Genomic DNA, 25,895 nt, shown 5'->3' with positions numbered 1-25,895 from the left:
GATAAGAATCAGAATTAGGCTAAGGAGCCCATACATCATGAGTAAGTGGAAACAGATAAAAAAATGAGCTCTTAAGTGTACACAATGAGCTTCCTTATTCTCATACATTCCAGTTATCTGACCTGGAAGAGAGGGCGACATATGCAAGATATGTATCTTATTGATTGAAAGTTTGTCTCCATATATCCTAAGAATTGAACCCTAGGATAAAAAGTTACTGTGTTCTGCATATAAAGTGAAAAAAGAAGCAAGAGAAAAACTAGAAGTTTTCTTTGTGAACATAGATGAAAATATAAGAGACCGAGGGAATATAGTCTTTACTATTGACTGTTTCGGATACAACGAAAATTAAACTGGGAATTATTTAATAGCTGTGAGACATGCAATAAAATATTTGTCAAACCAAACTGTATGTCATTTTTATGAAGATATCAGTTGTTCCATGACATATATCATACCTCACTAGCTTATTATTTTGCTTTTATGAACACATCTTTCCAAAAGAAGTAGATTTTTTCATGTTTTTTTATCTTCGTTTTATTACAGATCATCATGAAATACCTAGAAATGGAAACTTTGAAGATTAAATCATGTTTACTTTAAATCATGTTATATTGATTTTTATTTGTATAAAATTATTGAATAATTTTTCTGGTTTATGTATTTGCATCTTTTTGATATAGTGAAAGTCTGTTCAAAAGTGTTTTCCAGCAATAAAAGTCAAATAATTCAAAAGAGGAATATAATCTTTCTTTATTGATCTAACACACAACTGCAGTACATGCAGTACAGTGCATGGCTGTACTGCAGTATAATCTAGGCATTAACAAAGTAGATTAGCTGTCTGTGGTGATTCCTGGTAACAATATAGCCATTTTTCGGGGTAGCTCATCCCACTTCTCAGTCAGTGTCACTTCTTCGGAGGTGGTTTAAGAAATCTTCCTAATTCATACCTCCTTCTCATGCAGATGGTTGTGCAACCACAGGATGTGCTGCATCTGGCTGGCTGAAAGTGTCCTGGAAAAGATGGGGTGGGGGAAATATATTTTTTTTCCTACTGTAAAATATTCAATATCCTGTTCTTTGGTTGTGTCTTTGAATTGCAGGTGATAGCAATAGGACAGGAATGAGAAGTGGGGTTGACGTCTGCATGAGGCATCCCCACTGAGGAAGCAGACCTGAGTACCACTCTCTGTGATTGGACATGCAGAGTATTGTCTTTAATGACATAGCTGAGTTTGTGCTGAGAGCTGAAATGAGCTCTGAAAAAGACCTTCCAAGCACCCCTCTTTTGGTGGGGTTATTTTGAAATTGTTTTGTTTTGAATTATTTGGTTTACAACGAAGATATCACAAACAGAGCCTACCAACACAGACAGGAAAGGTAGAAATTAGCAGGTAGGGTCAGTTCTGAGCTGTGCTATTAGAGAAAAAGTTGTTTTGAGTTACATCCAGAAATGTAGACTAGCATTTGTTCCTTCCAAACTAGTCTAGTTCTGTACTTTAAACCCTAAATTCTGGAATCAGGACTGCTTATGGAGAACAGGTGAGACTAGTTCTTTAGTCGCACAGGTATTTCGCTGGTGATCACTGGTATATTCTAGCACCTGTGCAAAACAAGATTCATTCCTGATTCCACAGTAGGGTGAATTTGTCCCTAATTACGTATGTTTCTCTACAGAAACTAAAGGAAGGAGGTCTACCTCCTAAAGGGATTTGATGCTGAGCTTTATTAAATACTAAGATATTCTGACTCTTTTTTTCATCTCTCTTCATTTCATAGACATGTAAGAAACACAAATGCATGCATACATGCTGGCACAGGAAAATGAAGACCATGGAAAGAGAAGGAGACAGGAGAATGGGGTGAAAAAACCCAAAGAATTGTTTACTGTAGCTCTCCTAGGGAGATATTCAGATTGTTTTATCTGTGTTGAGACACTAGTCTTAACAAAGCTCTGACTGTTTCGGAGATTGCTATTGCCAGCTGCTCTCCTGTCCCTCTGCAAGACGAGCTTCTTGCCATACATAGTTGATGGAAAGGAGTATATGCCCAGACTTCAGCACTATAATTTGCACCCCATACCACTTTGAATTGATTCAAATTTAGCTTTGTGCTTGCACACCAGGCTGAGCTCTGCAGCAGCTAGTGCAGGGGAGCTGGTGAGTGCTGGCTGCTGCCTGGTACACTGCCAGGGCACTGAGGGAGGTGGATGGCAGGGTGTCACTAAGCACCCAAAGAGCCCTGGAAATACTCAGATGATCCCATCTGGAGGTACCCTTAATATAACTTAATTTTAGGCCTATTTGACCCTATTAAAGATATCTACACTACTTTAATGAAAACAGAAGATAAACTACATATTATTTTTTCCATTGGTTTAATTTGCAGCCTCACATTCCTTTACTTGCTCCCATCAGTGTTTTGATTCCTCTACTACTGCCTTTCTTCCTGCTCACTCCTCCTTTTTTTTTTCCTTATATTTTAATACCTATTCGAGAGATTTAGCAGACAATCCTCATGTTCACACGAGGCGGGTTTTTAAGTACAAGCTCTGTGGATGTAAGGGGGACAAATACCACCCAGTCTAGGTGGCAAGGAAAAAAAGCCAAAGGAAAATATCCGTGCTTGCCATGCAAAGGTTCATAGCTACTTTAAGATGACTGGTTCAGTCAGCATATTTCAGCAGACTTGGGCTATTTCAGTTCACTGTTTGCATATTTTATATCAAGTGACCTGCCAAATGTCACGAAGAGGTGAACAGGGAATAGAGAATTCAGTCAAGCTGATGGATGAGATGCAGACTTGATTGTTTATTCAAATTATTCCCACAACAATTGAGTCTTACTCATTGCAGACAGGATTTTGTCACAGTCATTAGGAGGGGGCAAAGGTGACAGGAATTTAATGGTCAAATTGGAGTTATTGAACGGTGCCGAGTATGACAATATTTTTAAACTCTGAAGTAGAAGCCTGTCTTTATCAGTGACCAGCAACATTCAGAATTCTTTTCTCTAAACTATTTGTTTCTCTGTTTTGTTTTACTTTTTTGGGGTTTTTTTGGCTTTTTTTTCCTTTTCCAAAGGTATTCCAGAGAATTTCTTCAGTATTTCCCAGTTTCCCTTTAGGCCCTTTCTCTTAAAAGAAACATGGATTCTCACTACTGTCTCCCATACCCCTTGAAATATGTGAACAAATACTCAAGTACGTCTTTACACTCTCCCCTTTTTCCTTGTTGTGTTAGTGACCATGCTGGTCTGAGAGAAGCAGCAAGGAGAAGGCAGTAGGGCAGGTTGGTACTGAAAGGTGATGTGCTGCAGCCCAAGTCTGCACTGCCCCTGGCTTCAAAGGGGCTGTTTTCCTATAAAGACTCCAAAATGTTTATACAAAATTATACACCTTTATTTTTAAGAAGACTGCACTTGTGTTTGAATTGAAAAGAGGGGAGGGGATGAAGAGTACAGAGACTTCACCCTTTTTTGTAAGTATGCTAAGTTTTGTCCTTTTTTTTACCTCCAGAAATACTGCCATTTAGGTCAGTAATATATTAAGTGTGCTGATACTTTCTCTGAAGGATGATAACAAGCTCACACTTGCATTCCTAATCCAAATGAAGTATATACTCCACCATACAGAAAAATACAAATCCTTCTTGTCTGGTAAGAATACACATGTTTATAATATATCTTTCCACCTTCTTTGAAAGAAAAATATCAGTCTGGTCCACAGACTCTTTCAACAGCATCAGCCTGCAAGCAGTTCAAAGGTATTGAAATATCATCATTTATTAGACATTAATTAATATAAAATGTTGCTGAGAATTTAAAAAAATATTTTTGTCACATTATACAGTAACGGAATAGGTGCAACCTTATTAATTTTCTGGGTGTTAGTAAGATTTAGTCAAGAAGTATAAAATGCTATACCATCAAAAAGACCTCAAAACATATTAGTAATTTTCTTACTTTCAGATCTTGTGGTGAAAAATTCAAAGGAAAAGAATATGCAGAATAAAAATACAGCAAGAAGAGAAATGGAACAATTTCTAGCCATAGATTTGTTCAGTTCCATTGATAAACAAATGTAGGAGTGCATCAGATTGAAATGTAGACTGAAATACAATTAAAAAGTTTCTCTTGTAATAAACAATTTATAGAGAATTTCCCCTTACCTCATCTTTCAAAATGGATCAAGTTAATATTTATTTTTGATTAAATAAGGATAGTTCTCTTGAGTTCATTTGATGGCAGGTGTTTACTGTGTGACAGATTGAATTTGAACTCTTGCCACTACTGCCTGGAATTTCTGCTATGATCCAAGAGTTCAAAATTTGGAAATGAATGTTTAAAAATATGTAGTTGTGTATATTCATTGACCAGGGAGTCACTGGGAGTTGCTGGTATTGTGCAACTGAAAAACAGATGACATCAGGGTCCATAAGCTGGAACGTTTGCATCACAGTTGAGAAGAACTGTTGACGTTATCAGGACTTGTCCGGCTTGAGGAGTACTGCATAAAAATCTCACCACTCAGAAAAGATAAATTCAAAGTGAAAGATGCATTGAGAAATGTCCTTTATGATAATAAGAGCAGAAAGCCTTTCTTATGAGAACAGCCAAAACACTTTGGGCTTTTCATCTTAAACACAGCTAAGCTGTATTTCTTTCTATACACTTATGAAATTTACTGCATTTAGGTCAAAATTACTAACCAAACTCTTTGTGTAAGAACAACTGGAAAAAATCCAATTCAATATTTAGGCTTCAAAATAAAGATTTTTAATTCTCAGAGAAATGAGATTCTATACCATTTTCCAAAGACCTCCTGAAGACAAAAAAACTTATTCTCTTAATAATACAATTTACAAAATACATTGCAAAATTTATTTGCTTAAGGTAATGAGGCACAAGATCTGGAAACCCACTCTTTAGTCTCCCGGTTTTCAAGATCCACCTTTGATGATGAATGCTGTGATGTTACAATTGACTAGATTAGATTTCAAAGACCAATTTGAAGTAGTGGAATTCCATACTGTCTCCAAAATTATCATAAGGACAAGTTTTCCATGGTGGGAAACTCATCTTTGAGATTTTCCTGAAGCTACTGAGCTTCAGGAGTAGGGAGATACATTGTCATCTTCCACTTGCATCTTTCTCTCCTCTCTCCCTAGATCTTTGCTTGGAACTGACTTGCAAAAAGAAACTATAATTCAAACTAGTCCCTGTACAGAATGTAAAATAGTAACCATGCTCCTTATTTATTTCTCCTCAGCGTAGTCTTGAAAGCCTCCAGCTCCTTGCTTGGCTGGTCTTTAAATAGCATATGGTCATGACTGATAAATTGCCCTTTATGAGGACAGGAGTGGGCTCTACCAAGCACTAGTTAACATACTTTAGCTCTGTGATATATAAATTAAACTCCACTTTCTACTCAAAAATAGCATTAACATTTTACAGAAAAATGCATGTTATTTTCAGGTTTGTTTCTAAAATTTTATTTCAATCCCAATATTAAAAGGCATTGGAGGGATTGAAAAGGCTCCTGCAGAGCTCTTAGTGTTTACTCTCTTTGCAAGGTGTGGAAGCAAAGAAGGTAAAATGAATACGTAGGGTGGGGAGACTTCAGCTTCCGGGCCCTTCATTATGACATGTTTTATGAGCTTTGCATTCTCACAGTCTTAGCAACACGACAAAGACAGCTCACAAAATATTGATTTGCATTGTGTTCGTAGGGCTGACTGGAAGTCAAGTCAATGCAGAATCAGGTTTGGTAAGCTAAATCTTAATGAGGTCTGAAGTAAAACACCAGCTCTTCATTCCTTGCCTTTTTTTTGGCTAATCAAAGGTGGAGAAATATTACTCTACTATGAAGTTTTATTTTGTAAGCCATAGGGGAACATCTAAACATGACAGCATGTAGCAATAATTGTCTAAATTATGCACCAACTTGTAAATACCACAGGTCCTTGCACTGCATTTATGGAATTCAGCATGCTTTCACCATTGGTTATTAACTACTATATTGAGTGAGAAACAAAGTAAAACTCACATATGTTGCTGAATTCTTACTATGTCAGATTCCACCGTGAGAGTCTAAATTCAACTTCATGCACAATTTCAGGAAAATTCACAGTCAGATAACTAGAATGACAAAAGTAAAATAAACAGAGGAGTAACAATTAAATTAAAATATCACCTTCACTAAAACTGACAACCGTTATTTTTTAAAGGCAAATATTTGAGTATCTGTATATCATATATCATAGAAATGAGAATGAGTTCCCGTGTTCCAGCACAGTATAGAAAACATTCACTGCAGCCAGTTGTTGGTTTGTATTGCAAACATCACTAAAATAGAAACACAAAACTAAACAAAGAAGATTCTCTTGAACTACCAGTAAGCTGGTTTTACCTTTTCATGCTCTTACCAGAAGACATAGAGAGCTTTCTTGCATTGTACCTGTTCAGCTGTATTTCAGCAACAGGGTTGTATTACAATTTAATAATTACCACCATAAAAGAAGATTAAAGCCGGCTAAGATATTTATGCTAATCATGCTTTTATTCTGAGTAATGAACTGTTTCCCTTTCCTGTTCCACCTTTCTTATCTCTTGCAAAATGTATTGTACTGTTGATAGGATTGTTTCTACAAGAAAATAAAGAAGTTGTTAATTTAGTCCATTTTAAACATTCTCTAAAGTATGAGTTTAAAACACATGGTTCACATTTTTATGTATTGTACTTAGTGATCAAAGAAAACTCATCCAAGATCCATGAAGAATCTTGGGACTTATTTTATTAAAAATATATGTCTCAGGTTTTCCCAGATGATTTACCGCAGCTGATAAGTTTGCCAACCACTTCATCTCCTAATTTTTATTTGTCCATTTCAGTCTAGTGGTCACATCATTTGGAGCTTTTTTCTCAGTTCTAAAAAATATTTCAGGAGAACAAGAACAAATGCTAATTTAGAAGTTTGGTAATAAAAAGATAATGCCTGCCACATTTTAGAAAGCCATTATCAATTGCACTGGAAAGAACAGGAAAAGAATTTGCAATGATGAGTGTTTAATCTTGTTGGGGGATTTTGTTTGGCTTTTTTCTAATGCATATATTCAAAAATCAGTTCTGAATCCCTTCTGAATTGGCAGCAATTAATACATATAACTTATCTCTCACACATTTGATTAACAGTGAATTGTTTATTTTGAACATCTCTCATTTGTGGTACATGACTGGTACTTGTAAATTCATAATCTGCAAATATTTACAGGTCATGAGCATCTTGGGAAAAAAAACAAATAGCAAATATTCTACACATATATGTTATCGCATTTATGTTAAAATTCATTTTAATTTCTGGATGCATAAGCAAATATCTGAGGAATCCATTACTTCTCCTAGTATTCAAAACTTTTAACACTTGCTGTTAACCAACATATTTATATCAAAGATTGTATTTTTAATTTACTATATTTCTCAACCTGTTCTACTTACTATGTAGTAACACAGAACTGTATATCAGAAAAAGTGTGAATTTACACTGCAGTGTCCAAAGAGCTGGTGAAGGGTCTGGAGCACAAGTCTTATGAGGAGTGGCTGAGGGAGATTAGATTGTTCGGCCTGGAGAAGAGGAGGCTCAGGGTGGATGTTGTCAGTCTCTGCACCTGCCTGAAAGGAGGTTGTAGCCAGGTGGGGATCAACCTCTTCTCCCAAGTAACAAGTGACAGGATGAGAAAAAAAAGCCTCAAGTTACACCAGGAGAGATTTAGATTGGATACCAAAAAAAATTTCTTCACAGAAAGGGTTCACAAACATTAGAACAGGCTGCCCAGGGAAGTAGTGGAATCACCAGCCCTGGAGGTATTTCAAAGACGTGCGGATGTGGCACCAAGGGACATGGTTTAGTGATGGACTTGGCAGAGTTAAGTTAACGGTTGGACTTGATCGTAAAGGTATTTTCCACCCCAAATGATTCTATGACTCCATAATTATATGGGCAGATGATAGAGAGAAGACAGAACTAGACTCTTCTTGGAGGTGCACAGTAATGGGAGAAGAGGCAAAGGACACTGGTTAGAGAACTGGGAATTTCAGTTGTTATATTAAGATTTTTTTTTTTTTTTTTTGATCATTGGGATAGTCAAATACAGGGACAGAACATGCAGAGACATTATAGTATCTCCATCTTTGGAATTGTTCAAGGTTCAACTAGACAAGTTGATTTGGTTAGATCTGCTCTGAGCAGGGGATTAGACCAGTTAACTTCATGAGCTCTGATCCAGTCTGGACTATTCTGTGATCTTATGTTCACTTCAAACACTTTCAGGACCCGTTTCCTTTACGCAAGTGGCTATTTGAACAAAACTTATAAAAAGGTGGTTATCTTTAAATGTTTTTCCCCTATCAAACTGTGTTGAAATTAGCCAAGAGGCTGAGCGCAGACTTTCAGAGAGTGACTGCATAAATCATGTTCCATAAAAAAAACAAGCAAAAAATGTAGTTAATCAAATGTTGGCAGGTAGTTCTTTAGAATAACCCCATCCAGGTTATATTTAACTTTCTTACATCTGAAAAAGTAAAAGATTCAGAGAACAAAGCATCATTGTTGAGAACATTAATTTTGGACTCTCTTAACCGGGCCCCAATCAAAGCTTTCTTTGTTAGGTAGTACAACCTTCTCATTCTCTTACAAAGCCAAAGCACTGTAGAAACAAAGGCTGCACATAAGGGGATAAGGAGACCAAAACCCAGTTGACTTTCTTAGTGCAGCTTCAGAACAAACTACATATCAGATTCACAGCTGATGTCAACCAGACCAAATCACGTAACCATCAGGTGAGCATCTGGTCCCATACACAAAGTTAAACAGCAACACCTATTTACAGAAGAAAAGAATTAAAATTACAGGTTGGAAACAGTGCTACACACATTTTGCAAAACTTCTCTGTGGGTCACATATATATGTATATAATTGTAACCTGGAAGTCCTTGTACATTAGAGCCTAGAATTTTGGCTGTGGTGGGTCACATAATCCTTTCATATAGGTATTCCGGGGCTTTACACCTCAGCTTCTGCCTCACCATGCTTTGAAGTCATCATACATCATCAACATGGGTGTCAGCACAAATCCGTTTTAGTCTGACTCCTACAGCAGAGAAGACATGAGGAATTTAAGCTGTGCAGCAAAAGGTCTGTTATCAGAGCAGAGAGACACACACTCCATCACCATGACAGAGCAGCTCTAGGTCACACAACAGGTACCCTCCCAGTGGTTTGGTGGTGTTTTGTAGATGCATTTCATTACCCTGGCATCCCAGATCTGCTGAATGCCTGGGATTGGTCACCTTAGCTTCGTATACAGAAGAGTGTTACTGTCAGTGTCAGGCTCCTGGTAAGACAAGAAGTATTCAAGAGGAGGCAAAGGCCAAATCTATCTTTTTTTGGTTGGTTGGTTGGTTGGTTTTTTTGGTATTGTTTTTGGTTTTGTTACCAGTCAGACTGCACTGTTTAGTAGTAATTTTATATTACTAACACTGCCAAACTCCTTACCTGATAAGATAAACCACAGAGGGCAATTACGTTTGCACTTCAAAACCAAATTTCATTCAGTATTAGAAGAGCCTGAATAAAACAAAGCCCCGTAAAAGTTATCTTTAATTCACTCATGAAAATCTAATATCCATTTTGGATGAAAGACAAGCAGATCTGGAGTAGAAACTGTCCAAGTTTAAGAGTCTGCTCTACAAAATATATAGAAGGTCTCATAACCTAATGTAAATTAAGCAAAGTAGAACACGAACACACATATCCCCACTAGCTGTCAAGTACAGAGCTCACAGGCATGGAGACTGTAGAACTAAAAGGTGAAGTTGGCAAACCTTATGATTCTCTCCTAATTTCTTACTTCCTGACCCTTGTACCCTCAATGCTCTGCCCCAGAAACTTCACTCAACTTAAAACCTTTCATTAAAAATATTTGAGAAAATCTTTGCCAAAACTAGGAAGGCTAGAAATTAAATTTGAAAATACAAAGAAAGGACTGATTTTAGTGCAATAAAATGTCTCCAGAAGGTATATCTTTAGGTAATCAAAGGTGAGATCCATGATGAAAGTGAGAGACTTAGAAAAAGTGCAGATATATCCCTCTTACCAAAACCAGCCTTCGTTCATCATGGTGTAAGGAAAAATCTTTCAACAGGAAATTTCACATAAGAAATCTGTTCATGCTTTATGTTTTAAAGGCTGATCATGAACCTGATGATAAAGTGATCAATAAACTTAGATATCATAAACATAAACCCAAAATGGGGAATTCAAGTCAAAGAACTATTTCTGTGTATTTTGAGTCACATAATTGTCAAGTGAAACTCTCGTATAAAGCACTTAAAGGCTGCTTTTGCTAACCCCAAGCTGCACTAAGGTTCTTTACTAAGTGTCTGTTTACAAAACAATATACTTGCTGCTGCTGTCAGGACAGTTTTACTGTGCACTTTGTCACCGTTATATGCATGAAGGTTTTAATTTTAGGTTTTCTGAAAAAGTCAGAATTCTTTCACTTCAAAATAGAACACCTGAGGGAAAAAATCGCTCAATATGTTTATTAACATGGAAGTTACAGTAGCTATTGTTGTTTTACTGACACCAACAGCACTGTTACATATTTTACCCCTTATTCTGTGTGTGGCTATATACATGGAAAACCTCTTGAGTAAAGTCTATCAACAAGATTTCTGTTAGCAAGCAGGAAACAGAATTGACTTCAAATGCATGAAGATTGTTTTTTACTTAAACAAGAGCAGAGACTGATTATTCAAGTCAGTGTTATAGGAAAGCTGATATTCACTGCCAACTAGGTGCTATGAGTTGCACCAGAGGATTGAAGGGAACAGGAGCATTTACTGAGTTTCATTGTTTCCAGAAGGAAATTTAGAAAAGGCACTGACTGAGGCCAGTTGCATACAAATACTAGTTACTGACTCAGGAGCTTATGTGGAACACGAGAAATCAACCTTCAAGTTCCAACTGAGATATAAATTGCTGAGTTTGGGAGTCTTTTAAACAATTTGGTTTCACTTGCCATCTTGCTACTGCAGTTAGCATAGCATTTAAGTGTGCAGATATATGCGTCTACCCGTGATGAGAAGAAGAGAGTAACTTTATTTTCAGAATTTAAAAGGGTACATTTTTAACTGCATGGTTATCAGTTTTGTTCACTATGGAATAAGAAAGGTGTGAGGAAAGAAATATTAGCTTTGCCATGACCTAAAGTAGGCAATGTGTGCGGTTCATCATCACCACAGCTCTCACTCTAACGCAGAAGAGCAGAACTTGTTGAATGCGCTTGGGCACACAGTCCCACTGCTGAAATAGTGGCTGCCTCCTCCAGGAGGCACTTGGAGGCCTCCAGGGCTTAAAGTCTGCAGTGATCATCAAGAGGCTGCCATGGTAGCCTAGACAGCTTAAGGGTGGGGAAGAACCATGCCAAGTCTGTTGCTATTTTAGACTGGCTGTTTCCTATTCACTCTAACCTCAGTAAAGAATCACTAGTAGATTGTACGGTAAGAACTCCATTTATGCATTAGATTTTGTGTGGTTGTCAAAATAACATTCAAGGTTTGAAAAAACTACATGAGAATTACTTGATGTTCTTAGAAAAAGAAGTGAAGGCAGCACTGAAGATCTTTGAACCCTCTGGATTATATGGGAGGGGATAGTGGGATGTTAGCTTTTGCACTGAGACATTTTGATTTCTAAATTGTTGGTAATTGTAACTAAAGAGAAGACAAGAAAAAGATTTATATTTTTCTCCTGAAAAAGAGGACCGATAACTTTTCATAGGAGAGGAAAATATAGTATTTGAGTCAAATCTGCAGGTGAATCTGCAGAAGATGGAAAATACACACTAACATTCATGCTCCTAAAATGGAGTCTGGTAATCGTAGCATCCACAGTCTATCTGCTGGACACATAGAAGGAAAGAGTTCAGTAAAGATCATTTTATTTCTGTCACATGTCAGGTTTTCTAAACCTTTGCAAGTGCTATTTCAGATTTCACAGATAAGTATTGCTTATTCTTGCTGTAATGTGGGTTGAATGAAAGGGGATTTCAGGGTAAAGGACAATTTCAGGGTAAACAACTAACATCGAGACACCATTTCTATGCAGTAGAAATTCTTGTAACTACAGATCTGCATTGCTCCTGTGACACCTGTCACTTCAGCTCTCGGAGAACGGATTGGCACGAGGAGACAACTTGCAGGTTGACATATTAAAAATCCTACATGGAGAGCCAAATCAGCTCATCTAAAACAAATATCTATAACTGGTCAGCTGAATATTTCCTTGTACTGCCCAGACCATATTTCCATTGACTAAACGAGAGCTGGGGTGCTTTGCAGGCAGAGAAACAAAATTGCATCCTAATGTGCATTGCATAGACACTCTGAGGAGCTGACATAACAAGCAAGGTTCAAGAGGAAGAGTTTTCTTTCCAAGCCAGCATTTGCTAAAAAATCTTTCAGGCACTGGTAAAGTGCTTTGTGATGAATATCAGTGAAGTCCGAGTGCCCTAAGTGACTGTAAAAGTGCAAACAAGCACAAGCCTACGTAAATTAAATATGGCACAAAAAACCTGGAGCTAGTGGTGACCAAGTCTCTTAAAGAAACCAAAGAAGTTTACTGGCTTCAGCATTGCTAGGTCTGAGCCAGCCAGCCTTTCATTCTAGAAGGGTGCACTAGTGTGACTACAGTGCCACCGTAACACTACACTGCTTCTCTGAGCTTCAGTTTTGTATTTCTGCCTGGCACTGCACTGCACTACACAGGCACGTCAGTTTGGAGACCTTTAGCTCCACTGTGATTTATGAGCATGTTCTGTGTCTCTGTCAGAAAGTGGGCACCAAAAAGTTGAAAGTTTGAAAGTTCTGAGCAGCCAATTCAGCCATAGCCAAGCTAGGAGATGCTTTTCCTGTGTCAGGAGGAGCATGTCTAATGTGCTGAAGAATGCAGGCCAGGAGAAGCCAATATTAATCTAATCAGCCTACTATAGCCAACAGCCATAGTTAGAAACCAAGACAGAATCTACTGATCTATCTGAATAAGAAAACTCCCTCTTAAGAGAATAGACTTAATTTACTGCTACTTGCATTTTACTGCATTGTTGAAGAACTTATATATCCATTTAAATAAAGATGGAACTTCATCTCCCCTCTGTAAACCATCTGACTGTTGAATAAAAGAGGAACATTTCCTTCTCTTTCCTCTGGGAGTGATATCTAGGCCAAGTATCTCTTGGCACTGTAGAGGTTCCTCAGCATGAGCATCAATTCCCCTCAGTCTCCACTGTGCAACCTTTTTGACTGGATGAGTCACTGCACACATACATGCATCCAGACTGCAAATGACTCTCTTTGCAAATCTTGGGAGAGGGCTGTACACAGCAGCCTCTCTGTTTCTGACCCTGTGCAATATGTCACACAGTCTGTAGGTATTCCACATCTACTGATCAGATACAGAAAGATTCTTATTGTAAAAGAATCAGGAGTTACCAGATAAACACAGAAGATTAGTTTTGTATATGTACATATCTGGTAGTTGTAAAAAATTCTGCATTTAAAGTACATATGCTACAGCTTCCCAGAAAGTGCAAGCACCACAGCATATATAGCTACTTGACATACAGTACATTCCTTCCATTCTTGTGCCAGATGATGGAGTATGGGTAGAGCAGAGAAACCCCAAGGGAAATGATTTCTGTAAATAAGCTAGTCTTGTCACTAGGACAGATTTTCTGCAGTACTTTCCCTCTAAAGAATGAACATCTCATATTCCAAGTGGGAGGTTACTTAGAATTTAGGTTATCTATACCTGTCTCCTGACCTTATGGTTCTAGCCTGAAGTGTCCGGTTTATATTGCACAGACGTTACTGTAGGATATGTTGCATAAATTTCCAGGTACAAATCTTTCTAGCCTAAATTCCTAGGCTAACAGTAGTCACTCCATCACCACTTGTGTCTCCCAAGCATGTATCCCAATATGCTCTTGAACATACCGTCAAATTTCAGCTTAACTTGGTTTTGAGGAGCAGTGGCCACAGAGCTAAAGTTCCCATAAATTTTGAAAAATGTTGTAGATGATAAGATTTAGGAAAAAGTTTAATCATAAGCAAATTTTTTAGGGGAAAAACAGTGTCTTTAAACACAGTAAACTCAGAGTATGCAGCCAAGTGGAAGACAAATCCAAAGGAAATGAAACTCTTTTTACTCTAGTGATCTGCTAGGATAACCAGCTAATGACATGACACTGTTGAGGACAGAGATGGTAGGAGTCTGCAAACATCATCTAGCAAGTAACAAGATTCTGTGATGGAGGAGTCGGTTGTTTGATGAGTTTGAACGTTGCAGTTCATTTCAATTCACCACAGTAAGTAGCAATTTTTTTAATATAAAAAGCACAGTTAAATGCTGCATTCCAGTTCCAGTCAAACTCCTATTTACTTTGACAACTGAAACAGAGAAGACTTAGTTCTTGTGTGGTCTAGTGCTATTTAAGTAGGATGTTGTGCCACTTTCTCACAAGCCAGAATGATCATTTGAGCACAAAAGTAAAAATAATGGTCAGCTTATCTGCAGAGGCCAGGGAAAGAATTTGGGGAAAAAAAAAAAGAGGAAAATGAGGAAGTCATTGCAAACATTAATTCAGGGAAGAATTTTCTGAAAAACCAAATGCTGGTACATTTTTATTTTAAGTACAATGAAAACACCTCACCTCTATGCTTGATCCCTCTCATATTAACTCCAGTTTTTGCCAAACTAGGACGTGAATGCAGTATATGGGAAAATCTGCAGTCATGATGCATTTTTGTTTTACACTGTCACATAATGGTGCTGACCCAGAATAGGTCATTACTTTGAGATTTAGGCAACATGTTTTCTGTTTAGCTTGGGATCCCAAAGCAGCAGGGCTACTGAGGGACAGCAGATCCCAGTGCTGCCTGCTAATTAGGAGCCCTACAAATGTAGGTCACAAAAACAAAAGCAAAGCTTTTCCGGGAGAAGACAAACGTGTGATTTGTGAATGAAAAGCCAGGAAGTTTTAAAAGTGAAATAGAAGTAAATTCAATCAGGCTCTTCTTACAAATGAAAGCAATGAAAACTCTTGGCTTTTAGCACTTGAAGAGGGGAGAATATTTTGTTAACCCTTTGTTCTTTCAGATAAACTGAAACTGCAGTCAGTTAACATTATAGGTATCTTTTCCAGCACTTACGAGAGTGAGGAATGTGTTTTAGAAATATCAAACCATCACATGGCCAACTATTATATAGAAGTAACAGGAAAAAAGTGTTATAATAGCCTCCTGTTCTCACAGTTGACATTAAACTAGACTTTGCTAAGTACAGCTGTAGTCCTTCTCCCTTACTCAGTACCAGACACACTTCCAACCTGTCGCTTCTTCGTTATGTAGGTTCTTCAAATTTGCTTTAATTTTGGAATATGTTTTTTGGTTAGTTAAGCATTTTCACATTTGAAGATCCTTCATTGGGGGAAACATGGGGGTTTGTTTTTAATCAAAATATAATGTCTCCACTATGCGACTTCTGAAGATGCAATTATTCTTCCCTTTAGAGAGACTGATTATACAGCCTCACAGAAAATAAAAAGGATTATAGAAAAGAGTTTACAGCAGTACGGATCAAAAACACACATGCTGAATAACTGTTTGTTATTAAAAATCTGACATTCTATCTTTCCTCTTACTGAAGTCAATGTAAGGGTTTTTTCTCTCACTTTAATTTATATGTAGACTGGTTTACCAAGCCTTCCCAGTAAATAACATTTCTGACTATGATGAACGTCATGACTAAAAACCAAGGCACAGTAGGATTTGCATTTGTTCTGTAATAACAATGCACTTGAATGAGAATTTAGGGTATCTAAGTCAGAGACACCTCCTGCTCTAGTTCTTTCTTTTTGCTGATCAGAATTTTTCTGTAAATATCCATTAAGTACAATTCTTTTCCACCTTCCTAAATTTAATGAATTCTTGCTTTTTGTCATCTTAGCAAAGTGGCATAGAATAGAATTCTAAAAATACTTTTACTGTCATCACTCTTTACCACAACCCTAGATTTAAGAAATTGTTTTTCTGAATTCCTTTCCCTCATCTGTTTAGTTGCAAAATATAATTTTAAATTATAACCATGAAAAACCACTGATAGGTCTATCACAGAGACTGCAGTAAGCCTCCCTCTCACATTAGCTTCCCCAATAGCTTAAAATATTCAGTCAGAATATCATCGATTTTATCAGTATATAAAAAGAAAAACTTGGCAACTAGACACTTAAATACCTAAAAATCCCACCCCTTAACCTTTATTTCCTATTAAGACAGTAATTTAACATCCAAATTACTTCATAGTCCTTTCTAGAGCCCAGTATTTATGGTTTGCAACATAAGACAACTGGATTTCATTCTATGCTACACCACAGCTTCTGATCTTGGGAAAACTTCCAAATTCCACAAATTAGTACTTAAATTCTGCCTAAGCCCAGAATTGTGACTTTCAAACCCCACTGCTCAACTGCTGCCAACTCTGGGGGCATATGCTCAGCCTCAGCAACCAAGACCTAAACTATAACCATGGAATTGGGCTCTGTACAAAATGCAATAAAAGACATATTGCTGTTTGTTTTGTTTTGTTTTGATTTTTTAACTGATTCAAAGGAGATAATTTACTTTATTCAATGTCCCCTTAGATTAAAGCTTTCATACTGCAGAAAAGTACCTTATTCCTTAAAAATGCCCAAGTTCAATACTCTTACAAAAATGGTATCTTGTCCATTACCCCTCTCAAATGACCTGAGAAATTCCTCTGGACCACAGGGAGGAACATGCTTAGTTCTTATTAATTATGCATCTGTAGCATATTCCCCGCTCCACCCACAGAATTTGCCTTTATAAAGAGCTTTTATCATGCTAATGAGATATACACAATACTTTCCTTCGTGTTTAGAGAATCAGACATATAATATTGCCTTGAAGTCTGATTCTGATCTGTAATATATCGATAAATTATTTGAGACACTGTGAGATCACAAACAGCTGTACTGACAGACACAGCAGAGGTGGCAATTATTTTTCTGAAGAAAGTAGCAAACAATTACCATGTGTAGGTCAGGAGCATCATCAACAGAAGAAACTGGGGATGTAAATAAAAGTCCACTAGATAAAAGAGAAGGATGGAATTAGGCTAAGACTCTAATGTTTCAGAGGGTGTTTACTGCAGTACAAAAATATATATATTCTCTAATCCCAAAACCAAAGTTGTTTTTGCCAAGATTTGGGATACACAGAACAAGAAATTTATTTGAATTATGAAATTTGCTTAGCACAAATTTTTAGTAGTAAATAATGTTATAGGCCTGTAGATAAATTTATATGGTAAACTACAAGGAATATTTTTGCCTTCTGACTTTAAAATGGAAGCAAAATTATTTTCAAATGTTAACAAAAAAGGTAACTATATATCCTTATGTTATAGGAATGCTATGCAAACAGACACCTAATGTTAAAAGGCTAATACAGAAGATGCTTTCATTTGCAGAGGAAAAATTGCTGGGGGCGGAAGGAACAAAAAAAATCTCTTTTTAATATAGTGCAATATGCAACACGCAACACAGCAGAGCACTAAGGGGAAAAAATAATTCAGGCTTGGAGTTTTGGGGCATTTTAATTGTGTAATGTATTTTGAAACAAAGTAACAGATTTCAAATGAGCAACTAGTAACAGAAAGCATTTTGAAGAATTAAAGTATAGGGGTAACATCTTTCAAGTTTTTCTCTGGAAATTTTTACTGTTCATTCTGTGTAAAAATATTTCTCCTGAGAAGTCTGACCTTATTTTTCCTCCCCTTTCTCTCCCCCACATTCTCATTTTTTTTCAGACCAGACCAAGGAAAATGTTATCCATTTTCCCTCCCAGATGCTCACCCATCTCTCTCTTGTCCTTTGCTTTGATCTGTTACTAACCTCTTCAATCATTGCTTAACCACAGAGCTGCTACTTCTTTTGAACTCTTAAGTTGAAAATAAACTGGTGTACAGATTGGACTTTGGTGAACCACTTGCTTTGTTGGAGATTAATTTTGGATCTTCTGGTAGTCTAATTGGGTTTTTGTTTTCCCTTCTTAGATTTCAATCAGGATGTGATCTCTTATGAGAGAACCCCTTAAAAATGTAAACTTGTAATTGATCTAAACTGAGGTAAATGATGAAAAGACATTTTTACTGTATTGCTGTATTTCACCATGATTCAAAGCTTCATTTCTATGTGAAGAAATATTTTAAATTCTGTAATATAATTGCACAAGTTAGCATCCTCTGTATGAGGTAAAAGATGCCTATCAATATCTCCTGAATATCCTCATAGCCTCTAAACCATGAGTATCCATCCCAAAACCTTCCTCATTCCTCTGTTCAGAAATCCTCTAGAGGCTGAGTATAGTTTTCAGAAGTGAGGTATTCAAGTCTTTTCACCTTCAACAGAAGACAAACTAGAATTACATCTGTCATTGGCTTTGAATTGTCATCAGAATACATAGGAGAAAAAAATTGCCACAAAATGATAATTTCTTTTCCATCTTGCTTTATTCTTCTTCCTCATTGACTAATGCTGTATTTTGGCAGTTTATTTCTGTCATAGGCATATGAGTTTTTTTCTCAATATCTTTTTATTTGTTTCTTGTCTCATTCAGTTGTCCCTTGGCCCCCAGTTCAGGAAGTATCTCTTTCAAGGAACTTATCTAACCACTGAAATTACACATGAACTAATTAAAGTCCATTAGAAGTATGTACTAAATAACTCCCCCAAACACTCTGGTATTCTATCATGGAGTGTCGTGCTAAACCTGAACATTTCTTCCTATATCACAGGGATATACCATTTTCATTTTTTAATTTGGTGTCCATATTTAAATATGTCATCCAGACAGAGACAGAGACCATAAGATTTCTAGAAAACAAAAAATTACAAGTATTACAAATTTGCTTAAACAAACAAGTATAAAAATAAAAATTGAATAAAAAAATTACTAAAACTCAACAGAAAGTTTTCAAATATCAAATAGTATAATTGTTTGTGATTTCGTGTTGATGATAATTGTCTCAACTAGACATGCAAAATGACTGCAACCTCACCTTCTAGTCTGCTCAGATATTTCCTCTTACAATTGAGATTTTGTAAATATGCTGTCCTAATAACTCAAACTTTTAGTCAGCTCTTAAACTTGTAAAGAGATGATTCCGTTAAATTCAGTTAGAATGTCTTTCCTAGTGTCAGTTGAAGATGATATTGCTAAAATTTCTTGACTGTGATGTCCATATTGACAACTTCTCAAGAAGAGATTAGGAAGCTTAAAGGATCATTCCTTAGGAGTTCCTACCATTGACCTAACCTTGCTCACACTATTGATTATATTTTTTTTATATATTTTTTCACCCAATTAAATATATTTCACTTAAGTGCATTTGTATAGAAATGATTATTGCGAGGGTACCTTTTGATGCAAGCTCTTTAAAGACATCCTTTTTAGTTTTACTACAGAAGGCCAAAGGAAAGCTCTTTGGTACATCAAATTCATTTACTTCATCACTGTTTTTGCTTACCACTGGTTAAGAAAGCATTTTTAATAAAGTTTTTCCACACTCTAGCATCATGTAGAACAGTTCTTTTAGCTGTAAACATTTACAGGTACCTCCTCACAGAAGTATTAAGTCCCTTCTAACTGAATGTTAATTGATGGCCTGGCCTCACAGGATGATGAGCTGTTATGCCAGATATTTAGTAATTCTGCTCTTAACAAATAAATAAATAGCTCTGAATTCCCATGAACTCTTAAGCATGACTAGGTGCCTGCATCTCTAAGAATTATACTACTTTCTCTACATAAAAAATTCTCATGAGCAGCATTTTGCCTCTGCAAAGGGTCCCTCGGGTCCTGTATTGGTAAACAATTAAGAAATAAGGACTGTGATAATTTAGTTTTGTTTGCTGGATATGTTCCTTTGTTTGCTGGATATGTTCCTTTGATATCACAATAGAATTAGACTGTCATTTCATTGGTCATATATATATTAGCCTTCAACCTTCTGTGAAAGAAAAAAAGGCAGACATGAATGGTTATGTTTGTCAAAGTATGAAAAATTACTAGATCCTCCTGGGAAAAGTGTGTCAGTTCCTATACAGTTATATGTCACCATATATATGGTAGACTTTTAGGTGAGAAAAGAAAGGAGGATTCCTCTGCTGACAGTTATTAACCATTAAATCTCCAAGCAGAGGAGCTTAAGTGCTAAAATATCTTACAAACAGGCAACCAATTATCTCAGGTCAGAAAATGAGTCAATCTCAATTCTAGCTAGCGAGGCAGTGTAGAAATTGTCTCTATCACCTCATGTTCCTTCCCTATGGCCCATTTGGATGTTTCCTCTCACAAAGATTTCAAACGAAATGAAAATATAGAGGGAATTTACATCCATCCATTCAGGCCAAAAATTTCCTTTGCTCTTACTCCAGAGATCCTGAATTAGGTAGCTACAGAATCCTACTGCGTCTTTGGTCTGTTCTTTACTTAGAGCCCCCGTTTTAGCTATAAAGTTTTCATTTTCCTATGAAGCTTTTCCCACTCCACTACTAAGCCTGCTTTTTCAGAAGTGGTCTGTCTTTTCTTCAGTCTTTTACCCTGGTATTTGATACTTGACTCCTTAATTACATCTACCAGAGTAGCCGATGGGTTTTTTAACCACTTCTGTGTTGCTATAGTATTGGATCTCATCAAGTCAAGGTTCAATGCCAGTAAAAGTTCTCCTTGATTTGATATAAAGTAGAAATTGAGTACATAAATTTACAATAACATACAATAAGTTTGTTATGCCTCCACACAGCTCTGTAAACTTGGTGTATGAAATCTCTGTTGCTAAACCAATATACTAAAGGGGATGAAGACTGCTGGTACATGAGCTACTATTCTGCAAGTCATCTCTGTAGAGTCAAGGCACCTCCCATTAGGCGAAGGTGTTGTGACCCTGATTCCAGAATGACTGAAATAATAAAAAATTACTGATTCTTAGAATCTCTGTGCTTTGGGATGGATTTTCCATTGCGTTGGGCCAGCATTATATTGATATGAAGACAGAGGAGTCTTTGTTGACATGGCACTAATATAATGGAGTAAAAAAATAAGAAACACAAAAGAAGAGACTATGCAAATCTTAGTACTCTCACAGACACAGGAGAAGTGAGAGTACGTTGCAAACCAGAACCCTCATAGGCAGACACTGAAAAAAATCCCCAACAAGTACTGAAACCAGCCAACCTAACTACCAAAATTGTACCTTAATATTAGTAAAGAATATAGACAACTCAGCTGTTCAAAATAAGTCATGCAGTAAATCTGTCTAGACTGTATCACTATTTGAACCCCATGCCATTTTTCCTACATAGTATGAAAGGTACAGCACTACAGTGGGGCATGAGATAGCTGTCACAAGAATGGATCAGGAGTACATTCAGACAGCTAATAGAAAGAAAATAACAAGTTACTCTCCCTAATTTTGCTGCAGTCCACAGGACTGCAGGTAGATTACCTCCCCTTAATCATTTCAGAGGTGATAACTTTGTACTGGTATAATCCCAAAGGAATACATATCAATACCATTTCTGCTAAATTTCCTGACCATAATTTGCTAAACTAGCTAATCAGAAAATATCTTCTAACTTGTGGCTATTTATAACTAACAAAACTCTTAATTAAAATAAAGAAATACAGAAAAGAATGGAAAGGTTTTCAAGCATCTCATGAATGAAAACAATTATTACTGAAACATTTAGCAAAATTATTTTCATTTTTTAGAGGTTTCATAAAAAAGGAGCGATAATTTTAACCAAAAATAAAAAGCTGTGCATCCAGCTGAAGTAAACTGAAAATCAGGACTCATTGCATGCTTAAGTGTCAAATGTAAATCTGAGAAATCAAATAGCCACTTCTGGATACCTTGATAAATCTCTTGATAGAGAGTGATTGGTGCATTTAAGTAGTCTAAATAAATAGTAGGATTCTATGTGAAACTGGAAATGCCATGGTTAACATGATAGTTTTTCACAGATTGGTAAGATCCATCTTGTAAAATGATTCTTATCTCCTGCTACACCAAATACTTTAAACTACCACTGAGGTTAGTGAATTAAAGTCAGTCAATATACTGTGAGGTGTCCAGCATGTTAAGGATATAAAAGTCTGTAACATATATCTATTACTATCAGCCTTTCTGTTTGAAGCTCACATGATTTCAGTGCAGTATCAGTTCTCTCCCATCTCTTTTCCCAGATTTGTTTTCAGAGAATAAAAATAAATCTTTAAGATAACTACAGAGCTCATATTTACTTGTAAAGAAATAGCTTAGATGAGGCCATATTTTAAATTTGGCATTAGCTCTAGACTTGACTCAGAGTTACTGCAAGAACCTTGCTTACAGGGATGACAGCAAATGATTCACACAGTGCTGTTTTGTTGATCCAGCTGTAGGGCTGAATTAGACAACAGACTTCTAGAAAGACAGAAAAATATAATTTTACAGACAGAGACTGACATGCCTTGGATCCACCAAGATGACTCACATTCTTGCAGTGAGAAGCAACCCTTGTCTTAGTCAGTTCACAAATTAGCAATGATTAATCAAGCATAAAAAAGGCTGGAATGACTATGGCAAAGTACAATCCCAAATTAAACATAAATTCTCCCAAAATACTTGTGAGTTTTTTAATATATTCATATCTGTTATGGCTCATTCAACCTGCATCCTACCACTATTGTACTTACTTGTCACAGAATGTTACTACAATAAATGAGAGCAGAAATTTAATTTAAAAGTAATATTTGTAAGGCCTTGAACACATTTGACTCCAAATTTCCACGTCAGCTTTAGGTTTAGACATTACTCAGAAAAATGCTTATTCTTTTAACCACTCTTTTTCAATTTTATTTTATGTTACATCCGGTTTTGTATCTTCCCCTGCTCTTACATTGAACAGATTAGAAATGTGTAAATTTGTTCGTTATAAATCTTGAGACCATCCATCAAAACTGAAACCAATTTATTAAACAATAACCAACAGCAACATATATGAGTTTTCTGTACCTCTGGCTGAAAAACACCACCCTGATGATTTCTGTGACCAGAAAACATAGTTCAGAGATCACGTCAGGATCAACCCATAGAGATAATAAGACTGGGAGGGAGGGGGAATTGAAAATCATTGTATTTCTGCAGGCAGATAAACACAAGAAAACTACAATCTTAGCTACAGGGAGATGGTTTCATAGATTCATGTTCAACAGGAGAAAAATTAGCTGTTTGTCAGGGAAGATATATACTGTGAATTATTCAATCAACTCAAGTAAAAAGTGGGGTCATGGTATAACAAAATAATACATTGATTTTTCCTTACAAAAAGGCAAGAATGTGAACTGCTAGTGCAGGTATTCATTTGAACTGCTACACCAAGCCCAGGGACCAGCTGCCTGCCTCTCCGATTAGGTTTCATTCTCACTCCCCAAATGCCTGATACCAGGTCCACAGTTCTGAGTCTGCTGACACTCAAGCCCTGTCTAAGCCTTAGAGGTGCTTAAAATCAATTTGTTCCTCCGTTTCAGTGCAGAAAGTTCCTGAGGACTGGTATATCACTTACTCAGAGATGCGTTGGCTGAGTAGATAAAGCTTCTACACTCCAGTGCAAGCTGATGAAAGGCACGAGGCAACTAAACCTACCCTTACTCCTCAGAGAAGCCTGATGCATTAGACACGCTCAGGTCATAAACTGATTTCCACACAATAGCCTAACAGAATAGACTAATATTTGTGGGAAAGCCACATTTTTTACTTTTTTTTGCCCTGTGGTAGTTTTGAATCTGCAGATCCCATTTTTAAGAAGGTATTCTTACTGCAGGGCTATGGAATAGATCAAGATGAAGACTAGTCCCTACCCCTGGAGTTACTGAAGGTGTGATACTGAGTAAGAAGAGAAAGTGAGACTCAGAGCACTGAGCAAGACTGGTCCAGATGGGGATTTACCCAGGACAGGTACAATGGTCTTCATTTTTAGTAGCATAGATTAGGTTCACAGAGTGGGTTATATTAAAAGACTCTAGATCCTGATAATGGAAATTAGCACTTTCTGAACACTTTTCTCATTCACATTCCTGCAAATTCGTAAATACCTTGGCCACTGTTGCTGCTATTCTCTCAGGCCTTGATTTTCAATCTATGAAGCCTTATTGGTTTTTGACACTTTGTATACCTGTTATCTATGGTAGGCAGGTGCCATTATCATAATTCATTATCTGGTTCCGATTAAATCATTTACTCTTACAAGCATAAGATAAAAGCAGTTTTGCCCCAGAGAAGCTCAGAAGAAATAAAAAGCATGAAGAGAAATGGTGGAGCCTGGCTCAGTGGCTCGCTGTGGGCTCAGCAGAAAGCCCGCGTGAGAATCCCAAGACTGTGCCTTGCAATCTGGGTATTTCGTGTCTAGTATACATTTCTTCCTTTTGCTTCCTTGTTATGAACACTGTACAAAGATTGGCATTTACAGACTTCACAAGCAATAATTTCTAAGTTTTTCGTTCATCTTGTGTCCTGGCGACCTGTTTAAAATTTCAAAAATGGGAAGTAGTGAACTGTTTTAGTTTGGGTGGTGCTTTGTTGGGGGGTTTTTTACATTATTTTTGCTAAAGAGAGTTGCTGATGTATTATATATTGGGCACAAGCGGGACAAAATACTTGCAACGCTGCATGAATGAGGAGGGGGGGCTGTATAAAGACTTTATGCTACTTTTGCATTATATTCCCACATAGACTTAAACTCTGGACTTCAAAGTATCTTTTCTGAGATGGTGATTAGAATTAGTACAGTGACAGCTGGCAGGAATCAAACTACATAACTTGAATTTTGGACATTGAATTACATTTCTGACCACGTCCCAAAGGCCTGAAGACAGAAATGGTGGACTTGGGACATAGTTAATTTCCAGTATATTTCAAAAGAAAAATCTATTCATGGCTAATATACATTTATCCTTTTATGATCTTTAAGGTACATCAAAATACCATCTATTCTCATTTAAAATATACGAGACTCTAGTGAACCAGCCATTGGAACCCATACAAGCAGGCTATGTTTGACCTAGTTTCATAACAGTCCTGAAACTGCCATTACCCACTTAATGATGAGTAAGATGAAAAATTGAATTCAATCTACCTCGCAGGACTTGAAAAACCATCTAGACAAATCTTGTCCAAGAAAAACAACTCAAATTAATATACCAGACTGTGAACTCCAGTGGCTGAGGGAGGAGTTGGCACATTCATTTCTTCTGCCTCTTCCACAGGTGTCACTTCTCACTGTGTCCCAGATGTGGGGTAGATACTGGTAAGTTTGTACCTGAGCTCACCTCTGCTAAACTCATCAACACCTTTCTACCAGAGTAGCTTTTCAGTCACATTTCAAAGAGCAGCAGCAGCAGCAGTGGGGCTGTCATGCCCGGGTTAACAAGCTTTGCTTTCTCAGCAGTGTCTATTGACTTGGGCTTAATATTTCACTCACCATGATTGCTGTTTTCAAGGATAGCTCAGACTTTTATTAGTTAGTATAGCCTATGATATACATAGCTATACACTTAGGTATGAAATAGTACATTTAACTATGCTAAATCAAACTCTCTTCCTTTCACCAACATAAAGAAATAAAAACCCAGCATTTCAGATCCTCCTAACTATCACTGTGTGATGGAAATGTGCTTTAAGTCTTCGTTTAAAAACACCAGAAAAATCAAGACTT

The 25,895-nt window shown here is 36.8% G+C and overlaps 1 long non-coding RNA gene across 1 annotated transcript; it reads right to left on the bottom strand.

Moving 5' to 3' along the window:
* Positions 1-825: 825 nt before the first annotated feature.
* LOC116787214 lies at positions 826-25,521 on the bottom strand. The gene is made up of 5 exons (XR_004357217.1): positions 25,382-25,521; positions 9,554-9,625; positions 8,998-9,149; positions 6,049-6,140; positions 826-1,017 (listed from the first exon to the last, which is right to left on the bottom strand). It is a non-coding gene; the product is annotated as an uncharacterized LOC116787214 (long non-coding RNA).
* Between the last annotated feature and the right edge of the window lie 374 nt (positions 25,522-25,895).

The sequence above is a fragment of the Chiroxiphia lanceolata genome, chromosome 5 (genome assembly GCF_009829145.1).
Source record: "Chiroxiphia lanceolata isolate bChiLan1 chromosome 5, bChiLan1.pri, whole genome shotgun sequence".
NCBI classification, from domain to species: domain Eukaryota; kingdom Metazoa; phylum Chordata; class Aves; order Passeriformes; family Pipridae; genus Chiroxiphia; species Chiroxiphia lanceolata.
Note: the sequence above shows the minus strand (reverse complement) of the source record. Positions and strands in the feature narration are given on the sequence as shown.